Source organism: Nicotiana sylvestris, chromosome 5 (genome assembly GCF_000393655.2).
Source record: "Nicotiana sylvestris chromosome 5, ASM39365v2, whole genome shotgun sequence".
Taxonomy (NCBI): domain Eukaryota; kingdom Viridiplantae; phylum Streptophyta; class Magnoliopsida; order Solanales; family Solanaceae; genus Nicotiana; species Nicotiana sylvestris.
In genome coordinates, this window is record NC_091061.1 from 168,424,911 (window position 1) to 168,450,215 (window position 25,305).

Genomic DNA, 25,305 nt, shown 5'->3' on the forward strand with positions numbered 1-25,305 from the left:
AAAATAAAAATTAAGACCTAAGGATGTGACCTAGCGGTTAATGAAGTATCAAGATTTCAGTTCAATTCTCAACTGATCATTCCAACTCTTGGTGGACAGAGTTATTCGGTATCTATGTCGGGATAAAAAATAGTAGGTACCTCGTGAAATTAGTCGATGGATATACAAACAGACCCGACACTATGATTATCAAAAATTGAAAAAGATTATTAAAAAGAAAAAAACTAAAAATTAATAAAATGTATAAGGAGAGAGGCTGCATTAGGTGTATCCCTAAGCGAGAACACTAACCCTTGTCTTACGGGTCTTGGGGTAATTTTATTCTTAACATTTAGGGACAGATTGGAAGAAAATCTTGATTCCTAAGGAATTCTCTCTCTCTCTCTCTCTCTCCCTTTATGTGTATCTAATAATTTCTTATTTAATTCTCTCTCTCTTTCAAATGCATGAACAACAGAATTGACTGGATTAAATATTATTATTTTTTAGGTTTTTCATTCGGTGTCTGGTATCTGCATTGGGACTCGACTAAATTCGGATTTGTGCTGAAAAATTTCATATTAGGGGTAAAAAGCTCTCTAATAAAGGAGATTATATACACAAGGCTCGAAATCGAGACCTGTGGTTACGGATGAAAGAATACTTACCAAACCACTCTACCACACCCCTTGTCGGTAATTATTGTTTTAAGTGAGAGTGAAAACTTCATTTTAAAAAATCCTTTTTCTCAATTCTTTATTTTTTTTTTGTTTTTTAAGCAGAGGAATAAATTTTTTTTTATCATTCTTTCACTTGTCTTAGAATCTCAGTTTCGTTCTTTGTCTTTTGTATGATAATGCTTATATAATACTATCTCGTTTCAAGCTAGACAAGGGCTAAATATAGACTCATCGATCGAATGTAAGGTACAAAACTACTAATGTTGTTTTTTTAATTGAATTTGAAAATGGTGGAAGAAAAAAGTGTTCCCTTCTCTTGAACCTTTCCCAAATCTATCTTTTTGTTTTTGTTTACTAGAATATGATTTTTGGAATTTATTGACCACCTTTCGGAATAAAAAACAACAACAAAATCAATGTAATTCCACGAGTGAATCAGGAGAGGGTAGTGACTACACAGATCTTCTTCCTACCTTGAGAAGATAGAAAAACTGTTCTCGATAAACCCTCGACTCAAGGAAAAATGCAAAAAGAAGTAGTAGCACTAGATAGTAACATCAACACAAAATAACAAGAAAATTAAAGTGAAAGAAACAACATGCAATAATAAAAAATCTCTAAAAATAAAGGAACCGAGCTAAAAACATTTCAAAGAGAGGGGGAAAAAAAGGAAGCAACATGAAACACTTCCGTATCTTACAATAATATTAAATTGAAGCAAACTGAAACCTTATTTTCTTGATTTTTGTTCAATGTATTAGATTTGATTTATGATTCCCATTCGATTTTTTTTTTGGGTCATTCCAATTTGATCAACTTGAAATTTAATTGCACTTTGGTTCTAGGGTAATTTCATATATAGATGCCTCTTCCAAAGGTGATTAATTAGTTAGATATATATATCTAGTTGAAAATGTACTTTTTCACTATACGTGAGAATTATAATGGTTTAAAGGGCAGTGCAGTGCACAAGGTATTTCGTGTTCATGTAGGGTTCGAGGAAGGGGCATACTTCAAGGGGCGTAATTGAGACAGCTGCCTATCGTAATGCAAGTGTTACTGACTGCTTCTATCACTCAAACCCGTGGATCTATATATCGCATGGAAATAACTTTACTGTTGCAATTCAAGGCACTCCTCATGATTATAATGGTTTCAATTACAAAATCCATTCATTACCGAATTAGCTGAATTAGGTCATGATTGTCTAATTAATTAGTTAATTCGATGCACACAAACTAGATGTGGCACGTAGTCACATATAGGTGGTCCAATGAGTGTGACTATATATGCATCCATTAGAAAAATGTGAAATTAAATCCTTAAACCATATAAATACAAGATAAGAGATATATTTGGAAACTCCCATTCAGTTCCCATGTATTTAAAAAAATGTTTTTGCACATTTTCACCTTCTCCTTTTAATATTTCAGACTTTCAGTTAGGTAATATATGTTTTATGTGATTGATATCTGCAATTTGTTTTCCAATTGTATGAGCATATGAAGCTCTGCAGTAGTTTAAGACAAAGAATATTTATTCATAGTTGGTGTTTATATCAAATTAAGTTAATTTAACAATTAAAATCAAAGTGAGAAGCACATCTCATAACGATAGTTAAATGAAACAATGTATGTGCAAAATATATAACTTTTTTTATGGACTTGGTGTTAATATCATGGGCAAACAAGACTACTAACACTAATGAGTGTGGTGGGATAAGTAGAATTCTCATATTCTTAATCAGAGGTCTCGAGTCAGAGCTTTAGCGGCGCTTTCCCTTTAAAAAGCCATATTTGACGTGAATCCATACGGATACCTGATACTTCGGCCAGTTATTTTATAAAATTTATACCATACTGAATTATTCTATTATGTATAACCAAAGTTAGACTTTTCGAAACTGTCTCAATTATGTCGGTTTCTTTTCGATGTCGGTACGATTTGGTTAATTTTCGGTATTTTCTTAATGTCATATAAAAATCAATAGTAGAAGTAGAATGAAATAACATACGTACTTTTATAGAACATAGCAATACTCTCTAGATATTTTTGTTGTTTAAAGGATGATGAATTAAGAAAACATGAAAGATGATCAACTATTCTGCCGCATCGTAAAAGAAACTAAGCAAAGACAAAAAACATAAATCACATGAGAGGAAAGATATAACCCAGCGGGGACTCAAGAATAAAGTCAAGAGAAGATTAAATTTTCAAAAAGATAGATCTAAATCATACGACAAGAAACATATTCAATACTACTTTATAATTTGCTGCTCATAATCGCTAGAATACTTTGTGTCTTGCTAGTGAATATGCTCGACATAATTTAGTTTCAGTAGGAATAGCATAATAAGTTATTAGGATTTTGAGTTTAATTAATTGTTGGCTTGTAACCATTTTCATACTAATTCTAAGTCCCAAGAAAAAAATTTAATGTTTTATTATTTTTTAATTTAATATATAAATATATTTTCATACATAAATTTATTTGACAAATTTTAGTATTTTTTTCGATTTATTTTTATAAAATAAAGAACCTATTCTAGTTATTTATATGATTATAAATTTATATAAAACCTAAAGTTTTATTAAAAGACACCTAAAAATTGGTGTCGGTTTTATATCGAATGAAAAATCGAAAAATGAAGGGGTTTTTTTGGGAGGGGAGGGGGGGGGGTTGGAGGTGTGGAGACAAGGGGGATGGGGTGATTATTATCTCGAAGGATGTAAAAACTCAACAGCAAAGTTTGACCGTCAAGAAAGGGAATCAAAAGACGGTAAAAAACACATGGCATTGCCAACCCTATTAGGTTTTTTTTGTTGTTTATTAAATACTTTAATTTAATTTTTCTGTTTGTTGAGATCCATTATTAAAAGCCTGCCTATTGTATCCCCCACTGTAAAAACAAATTTAAATTAAATAAATGCGTCTCGGTAATATCATCATAATCATGCCTCAAACTTTGCCTTTGCCTTTGCCTTTGCCTCCATGTGTAAATAATAGGGTTGAGAGGAGTAAATTATGACTTTTGACCCCTATATCGTTTGACTAACCCTAGTTTCGTTTGAATAGTAATTTCCCATGAATATATAGTATGGCATTTCCTCGTGATTTCTTTAAATAATTAATGGTTCATTAGTCCGAGCCGTAAAAATAGTCATTAATATTTGCATTAGAATATATTGTCTATATTACTCCTTTTGGAATACTATAGTTCTTTTTCGAATCCTACGTAAATATAAAATACCTTGTATGCTGGGTTGCCCTTTATTTCCTCATGACCAAATAGAATGTCTTATATATGAGAAGATCCATTTTATGATTAATTGCAAATGTTATATATTCAGTTATATATAATTTTCTTAAAAGAGAAATTGGTGAATAAACCATTGAAAATCTTTATAAAGTAATTTCTTTTAATTCAAAATTGTAAACTAGTCATATGAAATCATTTTCTTCAAGATTAGTGATTGTTTCTCCGACTAGAACTGATAACTTATAAATAACACGAAAATAACTTGCTCCGGTTCTCCTTTAAAAAATAATGTCGAGTTTATACGATCTTATATAAGTTACCCTTTTCACAACCACCTAATTATGAAGAGGTAATTTTTCTCCCGTTTCCACGCTGTTTTTACGGTCGGTTAATTAAATTAAAAATTATGGAATGCTAGTTAACTAGGCTTAGTATATATTTATTTAATTAGGGGGTGTGCATACGTACAAATGTTACTAATAGTTTACTGTCACTGCAGAATATATTGAAACTGGATTCTATTATTCAAACATCTCTGACTGAGTGTATCCAAGTTTCTTTTCCTTCTTTTTCTTTTGTTTATTTTTTCCCTTTTTTTCTTAGTATATTAATCCACGTGTACCTAATTGCAACATGTTCGAGCATCAAATAATTATAGGAAAAAACTGACACGCTGATATGAGAATTCTTTCAACCCTTTTCCTCTTATATTAATGCTCCTAGCATGCGCATTGCTATAATGGCATAAAGTCAAAAAAAAAAAAAAAAATTAAAGAGAAGGATCACAAACAAAAAGAACTCTTTTGTGTAATTAAAATGTCTACTAAACAGGCTTACCAAATTGGTGTCATTACTCTAGCTGCCATTGGAAGAGCTATGGAATTAGAGTCGGAAATCCGATACACAAAGTATTTTGTATTCACGCAGAGTACGAGGAAAGATTGTGCCTCAAGGGATTATGTGATATAGATAATGTACCCTAATACAAATATTAGTGATTATATTGCTTCGAATAATTTAAATAATACTCGTTGTTCACAGCAAATAAATGAATGAAAAATATGTGTTTTAAGTCAAATATAAGATGTAGATTTTCATGAGTAACATTACCATCAATCAGTTCATCAAAAATCGTCTTTCCATATGGTTTAGTAATTTTCATGTAGGGGTGTATAAAGGAAACCGACAAACCGCACCAACTCGATAATTCGAGTCAAAACCGAGAAAAAAAAACTCAACTATGGTTTAGTTTGATTTGGTTTGGTGTTGGAAAAAAAAACCCGACCATAATTGGTTTGGTTTGGTTTTAACTAAAGAAAGTCAAACCGAAACCAAACCAACCCGACATTACATATATAGAAATTTTAGATATATTTAATATATAAATATACTTATTGTGATGTAATTTATAAATATTTCTTAAAAGATTTCATAATTTTATCTTTTGAGGTATTATTTCAAGGTTGGACTTAGAACTTTTGAATGTTCTAATAAGTTTTATAGCCATTAACATTAGTAAATTAAATAGTGATAACAAAAGCCCAAACCAAAATTAAATCAATACTAATGCCAACAAAAGACATTCAATTCAATACTACGAACGAGAATGTATTGAATATCTATTTTTTGTTTAGCAATAATTTAGATAAAAATACATAACCTATTTGTATTTTTTCTGTAGCGTTTAGTCATGTAATTAATACTCTCTTGTTAGTCTACTAATTATTTTAGCATGACTTAATACTTTTAGATTATGTTTATTTTTATTATGGCTTTTTAACTAACAATATTTATATTACATAATTTTATTGTCTTTATTATTGAATATTTTAGGATAATGCCATGACATATCTCAAAGAATACTTTATATAGTTGTATCTTACTAGGACTAAAGAAATACTTTGAGCTTTATATGTTTTGTTATACGATGATTTTACCGGAAAAAAATTCGAAAAAATCCGAATAACCCGAAAATAAGAGAAAAACCAAGAGTGAAAAATCCGAGTTTTATTGGTTTGGTTTGGTCTTTAGATTTAATAACCCGACACAATTGGTTTGGTTTGGTAATTGTAAAATCCGAACCAACCCAACCTATGTACACCTCGATTTTCATGTTTAACTCACATGATAAAAATTGGTCTAAGCGACCTAATCTACGGAGATAGGGCTGGTACTTTGTGCATCCAAAGATGCAGTCTAACGGTCAATAAAGTGGGTAAAGATATAAAATCTAAGTACAAATTCAAGCAAAATCTTTTTTCTAGCCTGTTTTAATTGACATCTTTTTATTTAAAAATAATTTAATTTTAAATTTTTGTATCATTCTTAATGACATAAACTTTTACAATCACATAAATATCTTTGATGTATTATTGACCATAAGTCTCAAAGGCTTTTTTCCTTGCTCACAAATTGGAACGAAGGGAGTAGGTAATTTCTTCCTATACGGGTGAAGGTAACAATTATCTGATAGAATAATCGAAATGCGCACAAACTAATATTCTCACCACCATTGCCCAAAGAAGGGGAGGGGGCTGCTAGATGCATATATACATGACTAAATACAGGGTGTTCAGATAGGCCATATCAACCCCCATGAGGAATAAAAACTGATCGATGATAGTTTGAATACATGACTTTAAGGGGTGTGTGCGTACAATCAATTAATTCTCAGTTGTGTGATGAGTCGTCTTTTTCTCTTCATTCTCCAGGCTCCACTCTGTACAGTAGTGTAGTTATATATATATATATATACACGCACACTGTCAATGACCCATGTGAAAACATTAACCCTTTTCTTCCCAACTTGTTTGGTGTTATATATATGGTTATTTATGACCTTAGATCAGAAAAATGGCCCCCTCTTCATATGACCATTCAATATGCTGCCATGCAAAATGCAGCAGCATATTCAGATTATAACACGATTTAAAAAGATAACATCAGCAGCATGTCCTCCACGGACATTCAGCTGACGTGGGTCCGGCTCCTGCATGCAGAGGCGGAGCTAGCCTATAGTGGGTAGGTTCAACCAAACCCAGTCACTTTTGTTTAAACATTGTATTTATATTAAGAAATTCACCAAATATGTATAAATATTTTATTGTAAACCCGATAACGTAATTAAGACGTGCTATAGTTCTTTGGCAAATTCACAACTCATAAATTTCAAATTCTGGCTTCGTGTCTTCTTGCATGCCCACGATATATACCACTCAATATATACTTGTAAAATTAGGGGTGTCAAATGGATTGCGTTTGGAGAAAAGCTTGGCCCAAAGCGAGAATATCACACTATTTTAAGAGTATCTTTGAGTTGATTGAACAACACGGCTACACAATTCTTTAATCATATGAAGAGAAAAATGGGCATTTAATTTGCTAAAGAACTTTCTTGATAAGGTATGGAAGTCGAGCATTAGTGTTATACGTTAGGGTGTAGTTGAACATTCTTCTACTTCGTGCTGGGTGTGAGGCTAGTCTGATAGGGTTTCGTCTTAGACCGCTAGTGGTTAGTGTTGTGTTCACATTATTCTTCTGTTTTTCATAGTACCGGGCCTTATTTATTGATTATTGTTATTATTTTTCATCTATTTCTGATCCTTATGATGTTGTTATTATTTCTATGGTTTCTGTTGATGGTACCGATATATAGTCTCTTTTCGTCAGATTGCATTCGCATTTGAGAGCTATATAATTATTTGCTACTAATATTTTGAAGAACTGAAACTTATTAACTGAAAGAGAGTCCAAGTTGAAGTCTTCTTCTGCGAATAGCCTTAAAGATACAAAGGAAATCCTAGACTAGTAATCCCATCCTAGTTATAGATAAATTTTATATTTTTTTTCCATTAACCTCTCTTGTGAGATGAGATTAAACATATAAATTATAGTTTGATTTTATATTCTTTAGTTTTTTATTAGGTGGGCAGAATGATGTAAGCTTGCAGCTTTTAACAAAATTAGTTAATTATTATTCATATAAATCTTTGCATAATAATTTGTGTTATTATTCGCAGCCTGATATTAATACATGTTTTTTCACGGCATGTATTGCCTATAATCATTAGTTCGTGACCAACAATCTCTAAGTGGCATTTATACTTTCCCGTCCCAATTTATGTGACATTATTCGGATTTCTACAGATAAATGAGTTTTTTTTTATTATGATTTTTTCATATGTCTTTTAAATATTTTAATTAACTTATTAATTATTGTGAGCTGTAGTCTTTTAAGTAGTTTTCAGATTGTAACTTTATCTCAAAAAATTTAAAAAATCTATACCGAACTAGCACTCAAATTTAAGAAATTTAATTTGACTCTGAAAATTCAAACAATGTCACATTAATTGAGACGGAGGTAGTATACGCTTTACAATTAAATATCCTATTGTACACATACAAAATTTCATCATAGATACGAACATAATGAAACCATACAACCAGACGCAAATTCAAAAGTTGAATTTTATAGGTTCGTGTTCAAAATCCTATTATAGTTCATTTGACCTATTGGTTTCGAAATCTATCATCTGTATTAGTTCGATGAATTTTTACCAAATATCCAAAATCAACATTAGTATTAGTATGGTATTCATTTTATTATTGCTATTTTACCTACTGTTTGATTGATATTTTTTGTTTTGGTTTTCTTAATATCTTGTTGTTGTTATTACAATTATGGCCAATATTTCTTTTCATCTACTCTCTAGTCGAGGGTCTATCGAAAACAGTTTATCTGCCTTCCTGGGGTAGGGGTAAAATCCGCATATATATTAACCTCCCTAGACACACCATATATGGGAACTTATTGGGTTTGTTGTTGTTGTTTACTCGTGGATTGCTATCTTTACCTACTGTTTGATTGATATTTTTTGCTTTGATTTTCTTGATATCTTGTTTCCCATACCTCCTTGGACCTAATGACCGCGGGTGGAGAATTATTCGATAAATAGAAGGTCATGCTGCCGTTTTGGGCCAACAAGGTCAAAATTTTCATCAACACAAGAAACCCCACTTGTAGAAACTTACTGAGTTTGTTGTTATTTGTTAATTATACAAAATCTGAGCTAAAGCTATTGGGTTCATTAGTTGTATATAATATAGTTTTTGTCTAAGATAGCTAGTGACAATGTTATATCTTACTATTTTCCAGTGCAGGACATATTTACTAGCTACCGATTTTGCTTTGCATCTTTGTTTTGGATTGCATGTTGTTCCTATTTTTCTTATGACTTCTGTGGTGATACTAATATTGTCTACTTTTGTCCTTTTGTTCTTTTGAGTCGAGAGTCTTTCGGAAACAACCTCTTTACCCTTTCGGGGTAGGGGTAAGGTTTGCGTACATACTACTCTCTCCAGATTCCACCAGTAAGATTTTACTAGGTTGTTGTTGTTGTATATAGTAGCACAAGAACTAAGGTGGGAAGACCAGTTACAAGTATAATAATCATACTACTAATAGCATTATTCATGCATGCACACCAAAATTCAAATCCCAGAAAGAGACACATATATAGAGAAGAAGGAACAACCAAAAAAAAAAGTAGTGGGAAGTAGGATTTTGCATAATACATTGGAGAAATAGGCGGAGCATTCCTAGCAGCATCACCCGTGCCTTCTCGGTATCCTATATTTTCTGCAACTATCCCCATTTTGCACGGTCTTTTATGCTATTCAACCATCAAACTAAACCAAAGCCTTTTTATAAAAAAAAAAAAAATAATTTTAGTGTTCGGACCAGCTTATACATACATTAATTAACTTCACGGTATAGTTGCTATCGGCTTCCATTAGTATAAATATCGTATAACTTTGTCTATCAAGATTTGGATTGATGGAAAGAAATCACCTAACATTTTTATTTTCGCCTGAAATTTGAACCTGAAACCTCGTGATTCATATTGTTTAGTGTCAAAAGTAAAGCCTTTTTTTGACCGGATGTAAATTATGTACACTAGATAATATAAAAGAATTATTTTACTATCAGTGTACTTTACATAATTTATCGTAGCAAGTTATCATTTATGTTTTAAGTTATTAATTTCATTTATTATGAACGATTATACAACCTATAAGTGACCTTATATATGATATTAAAAATTCTTTACACTTCAATATCGCAGAAAAGTTAAAAGTCTTCCCAACCAGTGGTTGATCAAGAGTACGACGTACGAGGAGACTTACCTGTAAATATCATTTGACATACCTGATATTATACATAATTTTTTACATTGACAACGTATATAAGTTAAATTCAAAATAGATAACATGAAAAAAAAAATAGAAAAATAAAGTAGTAATATAAAGCCAGCCATGCGTATCTGTGGCTGTCTGTATATGAACCAAAATATCATCTCGTAAGCTAACAAAAATGCCTAGGAATGCTCATTTGTTTCTTTCTCTTTCTTGGTTTCTGATACTCTTAATATTAGTATATGTTATAATATAATTACAACTTCAAGAAAATCAAACAATGTTTGGGATTCAAACCCTATGTTTTGACCTCAACAGTTTGACCCTTCTTCCTATATATGATCAAGTTTTCTACCAATTCAGTTCTCGTGCACTCAACAAGACCAACAAATTAAATACATGCAACCAAATTAAGATTAAAGTAACAAGTTACAACTGCAGTAATAGGGAAAAGAACAGCACAAAAAAAATTTTACCAAAAACTTTTTACTGCATATACTTTTAGTATGATCAATTTTTTTTAGATTATATTCATATGTGCATTAGGCCTTTTCTTGTGAGAATAGGAAGAGTAGGGTTTATATAAAATACCATATTCCAAAATTTTAATGATTGGTGGAAGAAAAAAAAAAGAAGGGTAAAATAAAGTAAAGGAATCTATAAAGATTATGGCAGGTAAATTTGGCACTTGGAGCATGAACCTAGGCCAATCTAAAAGAGTGATAAAAAGGAAATGAAATTAAAAGAATATTATCTTTTAATATATTCTATTGTATGGAACCATTGATAGTTCCAAAAGTTGATCAAAGATTGATCTTTGAGTATAATTCACCATATTTTAGAAAGATAATTTATATTTAAACCAAAAAAGGGCAAAAAAGAAGTACTAAGTTTTATAACAATGAGCTCATAACTTCAACTTGGGCTCCCTACAACCAACACTGGGCTTTGGTTTGGAGCAATTTCTTCTCGGGATTGTTACACAACTTGCCAGCCAGATTCATTATTTACTTTTTCTAGCCATTTATATATTGATTATGTACAATTATACATGTGTTATACATGGATTTTACATATATTATACATCCGCCGGCTATATTTAGTTTAAGAAATTAGGTGGGCTGCTATTTGGGTTAATTTCAGCCTGGACATCGAAATACACAAATAGCCTTCAAAGTAGATAGTCTTGAATTTTTATCATCGTTTGTCCCGTGGGAAGAACTTTAAATTTAACAAGTGTTGTCCGTTGCTTGACCCATGAATAATACTTCAAACTTTTAACTTTGAAATTTTGTCTATGGGGCAAGCGGGGGTCAAAAGTTAAAAGCCACCCCAAAATAGTGTCATATTTTTGCAATTGTTTGCTCCTAACACCCCTTTACACACAGTTATATCAACAAAAAAACAAAAAGAAAAAGGAAAAAAGAAGAGAAACATGTCTTTGTAAGTTAATGAAAGTTAGCTAAAAACAAAGCACATCAATTGCTTCTAATGCATTCTTTTTAGCTAAGTTGAATTGGTTAACAAAGGTCGTAGATACTATGAGATAATTTTTCTTCATATGAGTTTACTTGCTAAAGATATTGGGAAACTACTAGATATGTTCATTTATATGCATCATATTATAAAAACTGATCGATTCATAAAATATTATCAATATTAGCCAAATATTATCAATATTAATCAATTAGCTATTTGTAGCCAAAAAAGGATTAATTTTTTGCTTTCTTTTGAATATGTGTTATTAGAATAGATAAGGTACATCTTAAAGAGCTTGAATCTCAGTTTTGGAATGATTTGGTAGATTTATTAGGTGGTTTGAATTTAAAATTCGAACTAAAAGATGAACATGAAAAACACGATATATATGTGTATCATTTGTGTATCGCATATGTATCATATTTGTATCAAATGTGTATCACATGTATACCTCCGTGTGTGATATATGTCTCGCAAAATAAATAAATTGAACTCGATTTTAACTAAGAATTTTGATACCAAATCAGTCCAAACCACCTCCAATCTTTCTTAAATTTTGTATATTGACATATCTATATGTTTTCAATGAATTTAAACCATACCCATTGAAAAAGGTCCCTTTTTGCTTAAATTTTTGAAATTTTATATTTATGTTTTTTTATATTTCATCATCTTATTTACTACCTCATCATTAATTTTTCTTTACGTCTTTTATCGAATGTTGCTAATTACACTTAAAAATATGGAAGAAAATCTTTACGTGTGATTCTTGGAAAGAAAGAACTTTATTTATTTGGGTTTTCAAGTTTTATATGTTTACGACTAGTTTCGATAAGTTTATGATTAATGGCTAAATGTTGGTAATTTGATACCTATTTAGGATATTTTTGTAAGATTCCCAAAAATATTTTCGGTGTGTAATCATCGATTAAAAAATATTAATTAAGGAATGTATTAAGGATAAAGCTTTCAAATGCATAAAGAGTTTAATACTAGAAAGTAGAAACTGTTATACATATATTATATTATGGATGTTCATTTTGTACTCCATTGTAAATAAGCTTCCTGGAGAAGCTTATTTATATGGGACTCCTCCGTAAATATGTTTATCTATTTAGTAGTACTCTATTGGAAATAAGCCTCCTGAAGAAGCTTATCACTTCGGTACTCTGTTATGGATAAATATTACCCCCGGTAGAAGATTATCCATACCGGGTACAATGAGCTTATCCTTTCAGTACTCCGTTATGGATAAACGTTACCCCAGTAGAAGATTATGTATACCTGGTACAATGAACTTATCCTTTCAGTACTCTGTTATGGATAAACATTACCCCTAGTAGAAGATTATCTATACCTGGTACAATGAGCTTATCCTTTCAGTACTCCGTCATGGATAAACATTACTCTTAGTAGAAGATTATCCATATCTGGTATAGTAGCAGCTTGCAGTAGTAGCTTACACAGCAGCTTGCAGTAGTAGCTTACACAGCAACTTGAAATAGCAGCTTACACAACAACTTCCTTTCTTCTATAAAAAGAAGAGATTTCAGTTCATTATGTACATGAGTTTGAAATTGAATAATATCATCTCTCTCTCTCTCTCTCTCTCTCTATACTTGTCTTCGCTTTATTTACTTTATAGTCTTTATTTTATAACACGTTATCAGCATGAGACTCTGCCATTTTGAGCACTTACTTCGAATTCAATTTCTATTTCAGTGTTCATCTTCGATGCAGGGTGAAGCTCTTACGTCCCTGGTTAGATCTTGTTCATTCCGAGCATCATAAGGCAGATTATATCCTTGAGGTGGTAAGCTTTTCTTCTTAGCGGTAGTGATGAGGATATCACTTACATCTGGGGCGGCCAAATTTGTGTGAAGTAATTTGAGTTTTTTGCTTATATTTGATTTAATATCTTTATCATCGCTTGCTTGGTTATATGCTACATATACAATACCTATTTTAGTATTTATTTTATCCTTATTATCTTAATAAAAAATTATAAAGTGGATAACATTGTAACATTGTAAGAAATATACAACCACCAGAAGTGGTTATACTTTGTATGTCTCATTGTAACTAAATTTTGTTAACCACTAGAAGTGGTATGCCTATGACCACCAGACGTGATAATTTAGGCTTTCTATGGTTACAATTGAAGATAAGCTAGAGAAATATTCTCTATGTTATATGCATGCCTCGATTTGCTCATGGAGTAGTAAATATTTTAAAAGAGGTTGAAGCATCACAATTTGATGTGATTGATGCGCATTCAGATAATTATGTTTTGTTCCCTGAATGATGAGAATTTTTGATAAATATTAATCCATTCCCTGAAGTGAATGTGATAATATTAATAAAATATGAACACATTCTTGATGCAAATATATTACGAGTCACCTCGAGAAGAGGTAATATGATTGAGAAAATATATACTCAATTTTTCGTATTTTAAATTTTTTCCCGAAGCAGGAAAATATTATGAAACCGTGTCTTTTTGTGCTTAAATAAAATAATAAGCTATTTAAAGTTATTTTTGAAGCACATTTTCATTTCCTGAGGTGAATGAAGAAATACCACAACTCACCTCCTGAAGAGGTAGAATAACAAAGGATATAAATCTTATTTTTTGTGGCATAAATATCATTGTCGCACGTACCCGTTGTACGTAAAATATCTTGGATAATTTTATTAAATATCATTCCAAGACTAAAGCATTCTTGTAGAATGTTTTATACTACAACCACATTAATATGTTATGGTTAGTTATCGAGTTCCCCGAAGGAAATAACAACTCATGTATCTTTCCTTGAAGGATGTAATGACTATGTGGTTACCGCTTTGATATAAAATATTCAAATTAATGGCGTTTCTGAAGGAGATATTTGTCACAAAGCTGGTAGTAGAAATACTGAAATTCTTAACTTTTTACATTTATAAATTTAATATTGTCTTTCTACTATTCATTTGCTTATGATTTTCTCTCATGATACCAGAAGTGTCTGAGTAATATTTGGTAGTACAAAATTTATCAAAAAGCTCCTGAAAAGCTAACTGTTTGTCTAGAAGACGCATGACACCAGTAGTGTCCAATAAATATTAGATTGTGGATAATAAATGAAGTCTCTCGAAGAGCTTGTATACAAATATGTCATTCATATTATATGATTGTGGACAAAATATATGTTGTAGTAAACCCGAAGTTTACTAATACAAATGGCTATCATATTGAGACTACAAATGATTGAAAGATTGAAAATCTTGCTTTTCCACAATTACATGGGGTAAAAGTAATATATATGTAAGAAGTTACCCGCCTTATTCTATAATTTGTACTACATCATGTATCACGGTAAACCAAAAGTTTACTAATACAAAAGCAGTCACAGTAAACCAGAAGTGTTACCGAGACAAAAGTAGCTACAGTAAACTAGAAATTTGCTTATACCAAAATAGCCACAGTAAATCAGAAGTTTACTAATACAAAAGTTTATGTCATAGTAAACCAGAAGTTTACTAAGAAATAACACATGCCATGATAAACTTGAAGTTTTTATTTAACATTTTTAAATGAGCTATTTGATAAATCAGATAAGCATATATTGAAGAACTAGAAGATTCTTCACGAATTCTCTTGTGTTGCTTGTTCTCAAATAAATTGATTATACCAGCTAAAGTTGGTACTAAGATCTCTAAATTCTGGAATATATAAAAGGTGAATATGGGCTCATTCACCTATCATGTGAACCATAGATGCATATATGAGATGGCTATATGTGTGATTATTGTCAACCTGCAGTTTGGCATTTGGAATTGCTTTTTTCAATTAAGAGCATAATTTTCAGATTATGAAATCAAGACAGTTCATCTTGATAATACTGGTTTATATCCAAGCTGGTTTAGCATTAAATACCTCCTATTAATGACTAAACCATTGCTTATGAGAATAAAGCTTCATGTGTTGGTCTAAAATTTTCTAAATTGCATATAGTTACACTTGTATGTATTAGACCAACAATATATGATAAGTCCTCCCCTCATAATTGGTTTAGGATCAGAAACCAAATATTTTTACTATCTTTTAATGTGTGATATATGATTAATTTCTCCACCACAATGTACAAAGATATGTTTTCCAAAGAAGATTGTGGATATATGTTAGTTTTTCTAACATTTGGGGGATGGAATAAACAGCTGAAAATATGCTATATGAATCGAATTATCATTAATATGATCATCACTTAGAAGATAATTCAAGTCAAATGCTAGGAGCATTTGCTGATCCAAAATTAAATATCATATTTCAACTGCAAATGCTCCTATTAAAATTATAGTCCCTGAAGGATAAAATTTATTATACGCATGAAGCGTGATAGACCAATCGGTTCCAAAGGTAACAATTCTTGAAAAATGATAGGAGCTAATGATCAAAATGAGGAGGAAATGAGCTCTAGAAGAGCCCACGACATAACATTTCATGGAACTCCAGAAGAAGTTCAGGTACCTGAAAATAAAAAAAGTGATGAGATCTCAACAAGTTATGTCGCTAAAGAACCGATACAAAATGGTCGTGGACGATATATTTGATACAATATAGTGCACAATATTGTAATAGATTGTGAGGATCAGACCTGTAGTCCAGAAACCTGCAGATGTCATGCCATTTAAATACAAGTCATAACCTATATGACTCATTTGATTAAGTCTATATGAAGATTTCTGAAGGATTTAAAATACCTGAAGCATATAAGTCAAAATCTCGAGAATGTACTCGATTCAATTACAAAGATCTTTGTACGGTTTAAAGCAATCTGGGCACGTGTGGTATAATTAGCTCAGTGAATATTTGCTGAAAGAAGATTACATAAATGATATTTTTTGTCCATGTATTTTTATAAAGAAAATGTCACAAGAATTTGTTATACTTATTATTTATGTTAATGACATAAATCTTGTTGGAACTCCAGAAGAGCTCCAAAAGGCAATTGAATATCTTAAGAAAGAATTTGAGATAAAAGATCTTGGAAAGACAAAACTTTGTTTTCTGCAAATTGAATATTTAGCAGACGAGATCTTTATCCATCAATCTGCCTATACAGAAAGTGTTTAAAATGTTTTTACATGGACAAAGCGCACTCATTGAGTACACCAATGGTTGTTCGATCACTTGAAATGAATAAGGATCAGTTCTGACATCCAGAAGAGGATGAAGAACTCCTTGGTCCTGAAATACTCTATCTCAATGCAATTGGTGCACTTATTTATCTTGCTAATGCTAACAAAGTCGTCCAGATCATACTGGTTATGCAGATGCAGGTTATTTATCTGATCCCCATAAAGCTCGATCTCAAACCGGACATGTGTTTACATGTGAAGGTACTGTCATATCATGGCGCTCTACAAAGCAATATATTATTTCTACTTCTTCAGATCATGCAGCAGGGAATGCGTATGGTTGAGATCAATAATTCATTTTATTCGAGAAAAATGTGGTTTGGAATGTGAGAAAAGACCCACAATTTTATATGAAGACAATGCTGCATGCATAGCCCAATTGAAAGGAGGCTTTATAAATGGAGATAGAACGAAGCACATTTTACCAAAATTATTCTACACACATGACCTTCAGAAAAATGATGACATTAATGTGCAACAAATCCGTTCAAGTAATAATCCAGCAGATTTATTCACTAAATCTTTGCCAACTTCAACTTTTGAGAAGATGGTATACAAGATTGGAATGCGGAGACTCAAATATTTGAAACAAGGTTTTCATCGGGGGGAGTAAAATACGCGATGCACTCTTTTTTCCTTACTAAGGTTTTTTCCCATGGGGTTTTTATTATAAGGTTTTAAATGAGGCACCTAGCAATGCGTATTACTAAATATGTGTACTCTTTTTCATTCACTAGGATTTTTTCTCACGTGGTTTTTCCTAGTAAGATTTTAATGAGGCACATTATCTTTTAATGAACATCCAAGGGGGAGTGTTATAAATATATTATATTATGGATGTTCGTTTAGTACTTCGTTGTTAATAAGCTTCCTGAAGAATCTTATTCATATGGGACTCTTGGAAATACGCCTCTTGAAGAAGCTTATCACTTCGGTACCCGGTTATGGATAAACATTACCTCCGGTAAAAGATTATCCATACCGGGTACAATGAGCTTATCATTTCAATACTCCGTTATGGATAAACATTACTTCCAGTAGAAGATTATTCATATTTGGTATAGTAGCAGCTTACACAACAGCTTGCAGTAGCAGTTTATACAACAACTTTCTTTCTTTTATAAATAGAAGAGAATTCAGTTCATGATGAACATGAGTTTGAAATTAAATAATATCAATCTCTCTCTATACTTGTCTTCGATTCATTTACTTTACAGTCTTTATTTTATAACATAAACTAAATAATACATTAGTTATGCAGAGTTAAATTATGCATCATTACATTAATAAGGATTCATCATAACTTGATTAGTTTTACTATGATTATTAACATATCTTAATCCTATCTTAAAGTGATGCCAAAATTAGGTAAAAATCTCAAAATAATAAACACGTATGCAGCAGACTCGAATACCCAAATAAAAGGTTTAGCCATGAATTTAATTCAATTAGGTAAAGGGAAAAAAAAAATTACCAAATAATAAGGGTAACATGAGACAAAGAAATAACATAAGAATCCCATGAAACCAAATTGGTACATAAAATAAGCATCTTCAATGTTACATAACAATGAATCCAATAATACATTACAATAAATTTTAAGTGACAATCACAACAAAACAACAACAAAATACAAAAGGAACACACAATAAGGGCAGAAACCAAAACATATGAAAATTTTGCAATCGTCACGCCATTTTCACAAGGGACAACATTCTTCTTTTTTATATAACCTTTCTGGTCACATAGTTCACTTAACTCTCTGACTGGATGGAGCTTTACTGTATCCGGTGTAATCAACGGTTCCAGAAGTGTTCGTACGCTCTGAAACACAACATCTTTGTTGAAGCCAGAATCAACAAAGATTGCCCCGGCAAGAGACTCAATAACATCTGCAAGCACCTATATCGAACCACAAAGGAAAACTAGTTAATAAACCTAAAATACATATCAAATTAGCATATCGGATAAATCAAACGAATGTCTAAAGCTTGTTTCAGACCACAAATTTCAAAAGTGTTCCTTTCTTTATTGAGCTTTGTATCCGGTCAAATAGTGCCACATAAATGGGGACGGAGGTAGTACTATTAATCCACATTGATCTTAAGTTGCTCCCAAGGTGAAGCTCTCGACAATAGATATAAAGTTGAGAATGATGGAAAGGAGATGTTTTACACTTTAATCGAGGAAATAGCTTCCGTCAAATTTTTCCTTCCGTTTCTAAAATATATGGTTTTCAGATAAAGTGTTATTTCTAACTAGATCCAATTTCTCAAAATTCAGAACAGTATTCACTATCTGTCTCTGCAGATCTTGTGAAGCATCATCAAAGTTACCTAGATTTAGGAAACATCAAACTTGATATATCTCATTGTTCATATACCATTAAGTTCACAAGATTGCTAATGGAAGACTACAAGTCAATTGGAAACAACGTCCGATTACTATTTTTGTTTTTAAGATACTCATTCCGAGTCCACACAGAATTGGTTCAGATCGCACACAATTGTAAGAACTTCAACCTTACAACAGAACAGGAAAAGGAAATCTGAACTTAGAATAAGATTCAATGAAAGGCAAGACAGGAATTCAAATAAAACCATGAAAAAATCGCTTGAATGAATGAAACAGTGCACTTTTTTCCTTGTCACAAGCAGTTCTATGTAGAATCATTAAGTACTATCGAGTTGCTTAGGTCAATGAAATGTTCAGGTTCACAAGAGATAGATCCAAAAATTTGACGATTTAATGATAGAGCAACCACGAGACGCAAAAATGCAATCAACATCAAGATGGATGATATTTATTTACGAGACTAACCTGATAGCATCGTGGAATCTCAGGTATCATGTAAGATCCGTGAGTTAGAGCTTCAACAAGCAGAGAAGGATCATGGAACTTGTAATGTAGCAGGGATTCCAGGTTTGTGACATTAACTAGCTTTTCAGCATTCATGGGGAAGTGCCTCGGCATAGGTGTATCTACAAAATCAATGTCGATACCAAGCCATTTCATAAATGACAAAGCCGCTACTTCCCCGCCTGAGCTGAGGAAGGCACCTATCAGTGCCTCAACAACATCAGCTACTCTCTTAACTTTAATCTTCTGCTTTCCCCTACTATACATTTTTACTGAAGGTATCAGCAGTTCTTCATCGAAATTGTGAACTTGAGAATTATCACCAGGAATGAGCCACCCTTTAAGATCGAATGGCTCATTACGAATAAATCCCTTTAAACAAAGGTCAAGGATCCAAAAACAGTCGCTCAAAATTGACATGTCCGACGACAAACGTGCTCCAATTTATGCACTGACAAAGTAGGCATTTTTTACAAATATTGATAACAGCAGTTGCCAAAAACTACTAATTTTCATTATAACATTCGCTAGACTTAGTTGTGTGGGCAAGTGACAGTAGCAAAGAATGTTCATACGTGATAGTTAGCAACTTCTAGGTTGCAGGAATGATTAATATTCAACAAAGGATCCCCTAATGAAAACCCATCTAAATTATCACCAAAGAATACATACCGGTAATTTACGAGCACATCCAAGCTTGCACAATGCAGCGTTGGAAATAATTTTCGTTTTCTTAACAGTGAGTAGGCCCTCGTGATGATTCTCATAAGTCGTGAACAGCTGGATACTCGCAGCATATTTGAGAAAAGAGTCTCCAAGTGTCTCAAGTGATTCCAAATGAAACTTTTCGACGCATTTCTTATCGTTGTAATTGCTTCCAGAACCTAAAATAACAAAACAAGGACGACAAAACAGCTAAAACACAAGGAAGTCTAGAAAAAGCTAGTCTACTGATGGAAACTCAAGCCCTAGAGTATGTGTAAAGCTCAGAGCTTAAGAAGACTGAATAAATGGAGCTAAATCTGTGATGAGATCAATGCAGCACATACCTTAGAAGTTGGAATAAAAATGTTTTGCGTGCAGTACTGATCCAAGTGAATCCTTTTCAAGTTTGAAGCCATAATCAAGGACTCAACCCGATGCATGACCGAAGGAAGATATGAATAGGTATGAAGGGTAGAAATAGAGACAGGTGACATGATGATGGAACAAAGTTCAGGAGGCAATTCAACAAATGAATCAGTTGAATCTGCATAGGCGGACAATGAGGTCAAATAAAAAAAAAAGTGATTTTCCATTAAACTGTGAAACTAAGTTCTGAGTTATGCATTATAATAAAAGGAGAGCCATTGGGTCAACCTTTCGCCTTCTGACTTCTGCATCTTTGAAGGTAATTGTGCACTTTGAAAATGTGTTTCCCACTAAGAAGTGGTTCTCCTTCAAGCATAAGTTGATCTCATGCCTGTAAACCGCACCTTACTTAATACTTTGAAACCACAAGTTGATATAAGGAAAAGCTGCACCAAGAAATTAGTAGTTAATTAGTAGAAAGATTCTCCAGTTCTCAGTTCCAGCAATGAGTTGCAATCCAGATTATCCAAAAAACCGGTAATGCAGTACACATTGCCATTATGAGGCGTACAGACCAATGAGTTCTCCAACATGCAGCTGCATACCACCCCAGTTTTGGTGTTCACATTGCGTTTGCGACCTTGTGTAGAACAACAATCAATATGCTTATCCCCAAGAACTTGAGAAGGAAACAGCACAGAATTCGCACATTCCCAATGTATCTGAGGGTTTTGAGTTGAACCCAAAGATGGAAGCAAAAGATAATCAGAAACTGCAGAACCAACAGGCAGTTGAACTGCAGCCAAAGCGTCCTCCAGTTTACTCGGACCGCGGTCAAGAAGAATTCTGAATAGACTGACTTGAAACCACTGACATCGTAAAATCTGGAGATTACCTACTTTTTTACAGGTGACAAGTAAAGAGAGGATAAAAGTCATAAAATTATAGTCACCTCTTCAGAAGTAAGTCTAACAACTCCACTATAATTTACTTGAACTAGCAAGCTTCCCTTATCAACATCCAAATCAAAAGTCAATCTTTCATCGTCAAACTTGAGCCTTGTCCTAACAGCAAGTATTATCCCACGATACTGGTAACTGCTGTAAGATTCATGTTGCAAATCAACTTCGTAGCAGTAGTACAGTGCTTCTGTATCATTGGCACAAAGACTAACCAATTCTGGTGGAAAGTACTTCGATTCTTCATCGGTATAGATTTGACATCCTGCGCAATATAATGGGTTAGAAGGCAAGTAACTTTAGTCCAAAAAACATCCTATAACCAAAAGTGAGAATTACCCAATTCTTTGATGATGGCTTCTTCCTCCACGATATCAGGAACAAGATTGTCGGTCAAGGCACCCTCACGATGAAGTTCTTTACAAGCTTCGAGGCAAGCAAGTTGCTTCAATATTTTGGTATTCCCTTTCACACTAATAACTTTTTGCAGTGGGCAGTTTTTGGGAAGATGTAGGGTGCAGGTTTCTGTTTCCTTCTCAATAACAAACCTAGGACTGGGTTTATAGTACCTACAATCACATTGAACGGCGGTCAGTAATGCAACATTTAATGCCTGAAGTACTCAAAGATACCAAATCATTAGAACGTGGCAAGGATTATGCAGTACAAACCCATCCGAAGGTAGCCTTGAGCAATAGAAGTGTAACAATGACACGCTAGAACTGAGGGTGACAACTGCTCCAGTTGTTTCAACTTTAGAGCAAGGTTCATCGTGCAATTCATCATCAAGAGGTGAACACGGAATAGAAGCATGACGTAATGATTCTTGCCGCATGATCTCCCCACTTTGCATATAATTTTGCATGCGAGTAAGAGTTGATGCATCCCCGCTAGGAATTAAGCCAGAAATATACGGATAATCAGCCCATTGTTATAGTTAAATCTTCCAAATTTTATCAATAATGATTGCACAAAATCAAGAGCTGAAGCAGATTTAATCTTTTCAATATGTGCACAACCGACAAGAGCATAAATAGAATGTTTTAAGCGAATAATACACCAAAAACAATAATGACAGAACCCTTTAAAACATTCATATATCAATTATACTCGAGTGATAGTATTTGTATTTGTGAGGAGGGAATGGATGGAAAAGCATACCTCCCAACCATCAGAATAAAGTGTGAGTTCTGCTTTCGAGCTCGACCACGAGACTGTATAAAGCTACAAACGGTTGCTGAGGGATCAAATCGAATGACAAGGTTGCAACTTTGAACATCCAAGCCCTCTTCAAGAATAGAAGTCGCTACAATAATGTTGACCTGCAGCATTTTGCATGGAAATGAGACTTTCAATCTTCAGAAATCATCTACAAAAGTAGGGAAAAATAAAACTGGACTTACCACACCCTTGCGAAATTCTTCAACAATTTTATTTTGAACATTTCTACTCTGTGACTGCAGCATAGAACTATGTCCTGCTGTGTACTCAGTTTTCCAACCACTTAATTCCGGAAGCAACTCATTTAACAAAGACCGAAGAACAATAGCTGTAATGATTCTCTCAACAAATATGATGCATCTCAAATCCTTCAGGTCTCTATTGGATTGGTAAAAAAATGTCATCAACAAAAAAAAAGATGTCAGCCAGTGAATCACTAAATAGAAAATCCTATTTCCCCACAAGAACTACATTATTTAAGACATATCGCAAAATCAAGGAGCAAATAGAGTGATAGACTCCAGCATCACATTTAATCAAGATAAGATGAGACAAGAAGCACAGGATTACAGTTTTAACATTAAGATGTGATCATTAAAAGCAATAGCATAAACCATCGGTAAACTACCATGTACAATGTTATTTCTAAAGCTTAGATGAAAGTACACAGTCATGTAAGGGAGTCAATTAGGCAGCATAATGCTCCCTCCATTACAGTTAGATGGCTTGTGAGTTCAATGACTCAAGAATTGAAATTTTTTAGCACTCATCTTGTGCTTCCAAAATATTTAAATCCGTCAACACAAAATTGCATGTCATTCTCTCGTTGCCACAAATCCTAAGAAATCTATCGGACAACTTTTTTTTCCATTTATTCTATGGAACATCCAATAGATTGAATTGGCATTGATGCTTTTAACAAATAGAGTTAATAGTCAGACCTCTTACCTGTACTCAAGAAGAGACTCTATAAGACTATTAACTTTGGATGTCAAATATCCAGCATCAACATTTGCATGAATATCACCACCAAGTGACCAATGTGAACCTATGTAGAGAGAGAGAGAGAGAGCACAAAAAAACAAGAAAGAAGAAAACATATTTACAGCTCAGGAAAAGAAAATGGATGTTGCTAATTATGATACCAGATGGTATGTGAGCCGAGAAGACCTTAGATGCACCCAAACTGAAATCTCTAACAATCGTTTGAGCACAAACATCTAATTCTCCCCATGAAAAGAAGGTGTCTTCAGAGGACAAGAACTCGGCTGCCTGATTCAAAACGAATTCATGTTAGGAAAATGATCAAGACCAAACTGATTAATTTTTTTATGCACAATCAAGGAACGTATTTACCTTGAAAGCCAGCCAAACACCCAGCTCACTCAAACAAAATATGAAGGACGAGTATAGTTTTGACAATCTTTTTCTTGCAGAACCAGCACTTAAATCAGATAGGCTTGACTTTGAAATCAAATCTTCATACTGCAATGATAAGAAAACACAACCAGAATTGAAAGAGCAAAAATGTAGACCCCATATGTTGAACAAGCCAACATGATTGTTTAATCATTACAAGAATAGATTAAGGTTTAGTTCTAAGTTCCATTATTTTCTCAGTGCACTACCCATTTTCCGCTCGCACACAACTACTATATAGAGAAAGGAAGAGCCAACATAAACTGAATGATAAATGATACTGTATATAGGTTCCAAGGGGAAAAACTATATGATATAAAGGGAGTATATCCAGAGAGAAAGATGAAAGGTATTTATGAACATTCTATAAATAGAAAGGCGGAACCCATTGGCTATAGAATTGATGCTTACCTTGTCTTTCAACTTTCTCAGGTCGGAAACTAAACTAACAAACAATGTGCACGGAATATCCACATGTTGATAAATGTACACATTGTATACTGTGCCTATAAAAGAATTCAGCCATAAGACATGCATTCCCGCATTCTCTCAAATCTATTTTTTATCTATCTTTTTACAGGTGGTATGTGACATGCAACACACATACTCAAGAGACAGGAAGTATGGAAATAATACTGTTGAAGAAGTGGCGGTTAGTATATAATAGTAATCTATTATCCATTGACAAAGATATCAAATGTTGTTGATATAACTTTGCTCCATTCTTTCTTCTTTATGATGTAAGTAGGGCACTCTCCCTAAGATAAGCACAAAAATTTAGATCCAGCATGATACCGATAGAAGATGAGTACAAAAAACATACCTTCATTATGCAGGCATAAGGGTGTTTGCCTCGTGCATTGTGACATTCATCAAATATTAGAACTTTGATCATTTCAATTTTTAAGAAGCTATGCCTCAAGTAGTATTGCGGGCGTCATTACCAGGACCTGAAAGACAGAAACGATAATTACTTATCAAGCATCCAGGTATATAAGGACATCC

General features: G+C 32.9%; 1 pseudogene; it reads right to left on the reverse strand.

Annotated features, from left to right (window-relative positions):
* Positions 1-18,241: 18,241 nt before the first annotated feature.
* On the reverse strand, positions 18,242-23,996 carry LOC104247229 (endoribonuclease Dicer homolog 2-like; annotated as a pseudogene).
* Positions 23,997-25,305: the final 1,309 nt, after the last annotated feature.